Here is a 6000-nt window from a genome sequence, read left to right as displayed (position 1 = left end):
GGAGGTGATACTAAATGGCTTTTGGGTTTAGGTCATAAAATTGCAATGCAATTCCTTCCCAATTCTCTTGGGATGCCTGCTTTTACTATCCAGTTTCCACACTGTGAGGAAGTCCAGACCACATGGAGAGAAAAGCAGGTGTCTTAGCTGAGAGTGCCAAATGGGTTCCCAGCCAATAGCCAGTATCAACCACAGACAAATGCACAGAGATGCCTCCAGATCATACCAATCTCCAGCTGTAGAGTCACCCCCAGCCTGTGAGCTTTTCCAGCTGTGTACCCAGACATAGTACAGCATAAACAAGCTGTCCCTGTTGTGTCCTGTACAAAACTGTGATCCATAAAGCCCATGAGAATAATAAAACAGTTATTATCTGCCACAAACTTTGGAGGTGGCTTGTAATAAAACAATAGATAACTGGAAATAAATGCTAAATTTTTACATGGAAAGGAGCACTGGATATTCATGATGGCTACTGTGACTGAGCAGTGTTGACTTGAATAGAGTTTAGGGATGAGGACCGAGAGCCTGGTAGGACAGATCATGTTGGGCTTTCTAAGCCATAAAAAGTTTAGTTTGCTTTTCTGTTTTCTAAGCTTGATGGAGCCCCACTGACCTATTCCTAAAGGACTGAAACCTAAAAGTCTGGTACAGAAAGGCACTTTAACACTGGAGCAAAATCATGTGGGCTCAGGGACATTTTCATCATTTATTATATATGCTTACCTGAAAAATCTGTTGATTTGTTTCATCCTCAGTTTCATCATCAGCAAAGTAGAAACGAATATAAGAGCTACTATTTCAAAGGGTGATTGTAATGTTCAAATGATCTAGTGTGTGTGAAATTACTTAGGGTAGCAAAAAAGGCATTCCAGATTTTACAAAGTTGGGAATAATATTACCTATATAAATAGTTCATATTTTAGACAGAGACGTTAAATGCATCACATTTTCTTTTCAAACTTGACTTTCCATTAGTTGATGATACCAAGGCATGGAATTACTATGCGAGTGGAAATATGTATATTGCATACTCGACTTTATGTTAATTGTCAAATACATGGGGTGGCATGCCTGGTGGATAAATGGAAGACGAAATTTGCAAATTTTATTAGGAAAAATGGTGATTGTTATTTATATATGGAGAGAGAAGGGAAGAACCTAGTGAGCATTTTGAATACCTTCCTTTTGAAAGTCACGACACCACTCAGTCCCCCTCTCAGGGTTTAGGGAAGTCAGGCTTCAGTACTAACAGGTTTGGCCCCAAACCTCCATGTAGAATTTCGGTGATGTAGATTGGAGTATTAGCACTATTTTCGTGTGGGTTAGATAGACTAATGCGGACTAGAACCAAAGCAGACTAAACAGCACTCTTTCCCCAAAACCAATACCCAGGAAAGAAATTATGTGGTAATGGTTGTGGGATGAGAAAGAGAGGCACCTGTCATTGGATTCCCCCCAACAGAAAGAAGCACTGAGCTTAGACCACCCCTCCAGTTTCAGAAAGCAAATAGAATCAGAGAGTAATTGTGATAGAGATTGTCTCACAGGTGAGCAGCTTGGAATCCTCACCACTCTCCCTATGTTTAGAAATAACAAATGCTGTTATTGAGAATTGCAATGATAATAGCATTTATTTATGCTAACTGCTTTAGGTGCATTAACGCATTTACTATCCACAATAAATCACAGTTTATCAATTAATCATTAATAATATTATCATCACCATTTTACAGTTGAGGCAACATCAGGCTTAATGTGGTTAAATAATTATCCAAGTCAGTTCAACTAGTAGGTACTGGGGCTGTGATTTGAACTCCAGTTCACTCTGACACCAAAGCCTGTGCTCTTAACAACCAAGATGTACATTTTTCCTAGTTTCCAAAGGGAAACCACACTCAATACACTCCAACCTTAGGTACAACAAAAGCTCATTTCCTTTGGCATCATAAGTGTAGAGTAAAATCCCTGAAACTTGACCTATCCCTGGTGGTAGCATTAGTATTAGAGAAGGTGGACAACAATAAGTTTTCACCAGTGGCCTTCAAAAATGAATAAGTTAAAGTTATCAAACTTTGCCCACGTTGAACTATTTCAATTTCAGCATCACTGATATAGATGATGCATTCTTTGAAATGTCAAGAGCATAATTTAGTTTTGGCAAAAAAATAGGTTATATTAGCATGATCTTATCTGCATATTTATTCAAAACAGGAGCGATATAGGCAGTTGTCTAAGGTGAGATAGTCTCATAGCTTACCTTGATGCATCCTTCTGTACTTGATGCATCCTTCTGTACTTGATGCCTACTGCCTGAAATCTCATCATTAGCAGCTCATTCCTTGGGATTGAGCATGGTTCATATATTAGTCCATTTTCATACTACTATGAAGAAATACCCAAGACTGGGTAATTTATAAAGAAAAAGAGAGTTGTTGTTGTTGTTGTTGTTGGAGATGGAATCTCTCTCTGTCATCAAGGCTGGAGTGCAGTGGCATAATCTTGGCTCACTGCAACTTCTGCCTCCCAGGTTCAAGCAATTTTCCTGTCTTGGCCTCCTGAGTAGCTGGAATTACAGGTGCCTTCCACCATGCCTGACTGATTTTTGCATTTTTAGTAGAAATGGGGTTTCATCGTGTTGGATATGCTGGTCTCGAACTCCTGACCTCAGGTGATCCGCCTGCCTTGGCCTCCCAAAGTGCTGGGATTATAGGTGTAAGTCACTGTGCCTGGCCAAGAAAAAGAAGTTTGATGGACTCATAGTTCCACATGGCTTGGGAGGGCTCACAATCATGGCAGATGGTGAAGGAGGAACAAAGGCACATCTTACATGGCAGTAGACAAGAGAGCACGTGCAGGGGAACTGCCCTTTATAAAACCATCAGATCTCATGAGAACTCACTCAGTATCACGAGAACAGCAGCATGGAGGTAACCACCTCCACAATTCAGTTACCTCCCACTGGGTCTGTCTCATGACATGTGGGGATTATGGGAACTACAATTCAAGATGAGATTTGAGTGGGGACACAGCCAAGACATATCATTCCACCCCTGGCCACTACCAAATCTCATGTCCTCACATTTCAAAACACAATCATGCCTACCCAACGGTCTCCCAATGTCTTAAATCAATCCAATATTAACCCAGAAGTCCAAGTCCAAAGTCTCATCTGAGATAAGGCAAGTCTCTTCTGCCTATGAGCCTGTAAAATCAAAAGAAAGTTAGTTACTTCCTGGATACAATGGGGGTACAGGCATTGGGTAAACACAACCATTCCAAATGGGAGATATTGGCCAAAACGAAGGGGCTACAGGCCCCATGCAAGTCTGAAATCCAGTGGTGTAGCCAAATCTTAAAGCTCTGAAATTATCTCCTTGTCTGTGAAATGATACCATGTCTCACATCCAGGTCACACTGATGCAAGGGGTGGGTTCCTGTAGCCTTGGGAAGCTCCACTCCTGTGGCTTTTCAGTGTATAGCCCCAATTCCAGCTGCCTTCATTGGCTGGCATTGAGTGACTTCAGCTTTTCCAGGCACATGATGCAAGCTGTAGGTGGATCTACCATTTTGGGGTCTGGAGGACAGTGACCCTTTTCTCATAGATCCACTAGGCAGTGCCCCAGTGGGAACTGTGTTGGGGGCTCCCATCCCATATTTCTCTTTTGCACTGCCCTAGCAGTGGACTCCACCCCTGCAGCACACCTCTGCCTGGACTTCCAGGAGTCTCCATATATCCTCTGAAATCTAGTTGAAGGTTCCCCAACCTCAATTCCTGACTTTTGTGCACCCACAGGCCCAACACCACGTGGAAGCTGCCAAGGCTTGGGGATTGCAACCTTTTAAGCAATGGCCTGAGCTGTATGTTGGCCCCATTTAGCCATGGCTAGGACACAGGGCACCAAGTCCTGAGACTGCACAAAACAACCATGCCCTGGGCCTGACCCACAAAATCACTTTTTTCTTCCTAGGTCTCCAGGCCTGTGAGGGAAGGGGCTGCCTGCTAAGGCCTCTGACATGCTCTGGAGACATTTTCCCTGTTATCTTGGCAATTAACATTTAGCTTCTCATTACTTATGCAAATTTCTGCAGCAGGCTTGAATTTCTCCTCAGAAAATGGCTTTTTCTTTACTATTGCATCATCAGGCTGCAAATTTTCTGAACTTTTAATGCTTTGCTTCCCTTTTAAACATAAGTGCCAATTCCAAACCGTATCTTTGCGAATGCATAAAACAGAATGCTTTTAACAGCACCCAAGTCACCTCTTGAACACTTTGCTGCTTAGAAATTTCTTTAGCCAGATACCCTAAATCATCTCTCTCAAGTTCAAAGTTCCAAAAATCTAGGGCAGTGGCAAGATGTCACCAGTCTCTTTGCTAAAACATAGCAAGAATCGTCTTTCCTCCAATTTCCAGTAAGTTCCTCATCTCCATCTGAAACCACCTCAGCCTGGACTTCATTGTCCATATTACTATCAGCATTTTAGTCAAAACCATTCAACAAGTCTCTAGAAAGCTCCAAACTTTCCTACATCTTCCTGTTTTTTTCTGAGCCCTCCAAACTGTTCCAACCACTACCTGTTACCTAGTTCCAAAGTTACTTCCACATTTTTGGGTATCTTAACAGCAGTACCCTACTCTACTGGTACCAGTTTACTGTATTAGTCCATTTTCATACTGCTATAAAGAAATATCATGAGACTGGGTAATATATAAAGAAAAATAAGTTTAATGGACTCACAGTTCCACGTTGCTGGGGATGCCTCACCATCATGGCAGAAGGCAAAGGAGGAGCCAAGGCATTTCTTACATGGTGGCAGACAATAGAGTGTGTGCAGGGGAACTGCCCTTTATAAAACCACCAGATTTTGTGAGACTTATTCACTACCATGACAGCAGCATGGGAAAACCTGTCCCCATGATTCAATTATCTCCCACCAGTTTCCTCCCACAACATGTGGGGATTATGGGAGCTTTTAATACAATTCAAGATGAGATTTGGGTGGGGACACAGCCTAACCATATCATCCACATAAGATCAGACATTCAGGCAGTGAAAATTTTTATTTTCCTCTGGAAGTCTGACTTTAAAAGACACAGGCTTCATGAGTCATCTAATTTATTATTCATAATAATAGTGGACATTTTAACTAGTGCGTGTTCTAACGCAGAACTGAATGCAGAGATCAGATAAAATGAAAGCAGACACACAAAAGTGATTTCAAGGCCTGTTTAATAATCAGTTTCTAAATATTTTATGGCTTCCAATATTTTATGGTAGTGCCAAGTTGGGCAGAAAGTAAGACAGTTCCAAGACATTGCAGTAGAGATCTTTATCCTTTTCCCTTTGAACATTCCCATGAAGTAAGTCTTTTTTCACTTCAAATGGTATCAATGGAATATATTTTTATTTTAAGTAGGAGTCAATTTTCTTTCTCTTCCCTCCTTCCTTCTTTCCTTCTCTTTCTTTCCCTTTCTTTCTTTTCTTTTCTTTTCTTTCTTTCTTTCCTTCTCTTCCGTTTCTTCCTTTCTTCCTACTTTCTTTTTTCTTGCTTCCTTTTTTCTTTCTTCCTTCCTCTCCCCTCTTCTCTCTCTCTCTCTCTCTCTCTCTCTCCTTCTTCTGTTGATAAATTCCTCTGTAAAACATTCTGTTATTTTGGCATATATGATATGATTCACTTCTGATGTCCTCCCTATACTTCTCCAGCCACTTCTTTTTACTTCTTTTGTCAACACTTTCTTCTCCACCTGGCATTCCATAGGCCTCAGCCCTGGGTCCTCTTTACTCTCACTCTCCACATACTTCCCAGGTGCTTTCTTCCACTCTCATGGCTTTGAATGCCATCTGTAAGGGAGTAACTCCCACACTTCTATTTCCAGCTTGTTCAACTCCTTGAAACTTTGAATCTGTGTAAACAAGAACCTACTTGAAATATCTAGTTGCATATTTCAAACATAACGTGTTTGAAATCAATTCATGATCTTCAATATTCCTTTCCCT

Source organism: Hylobates moloch, unplaced genomic scaffold, assembly GCF_009828535.3.
Source record: "Hylobates moloch isolate HMO894 unplaced genomic scaffold, HMol_V3 SCAFFOLD_9, whole genome shotgun sequence".
NCBI classification, from domain to species: domain Eukaryota; kingdom Metazoa; phylum Chordata; class Mammalia; order Primates; family Hylobatidae; genus Hylobates; species Hylobates moloch.
Note: the sequence above shows the minus strand (reverse complement) of the source record.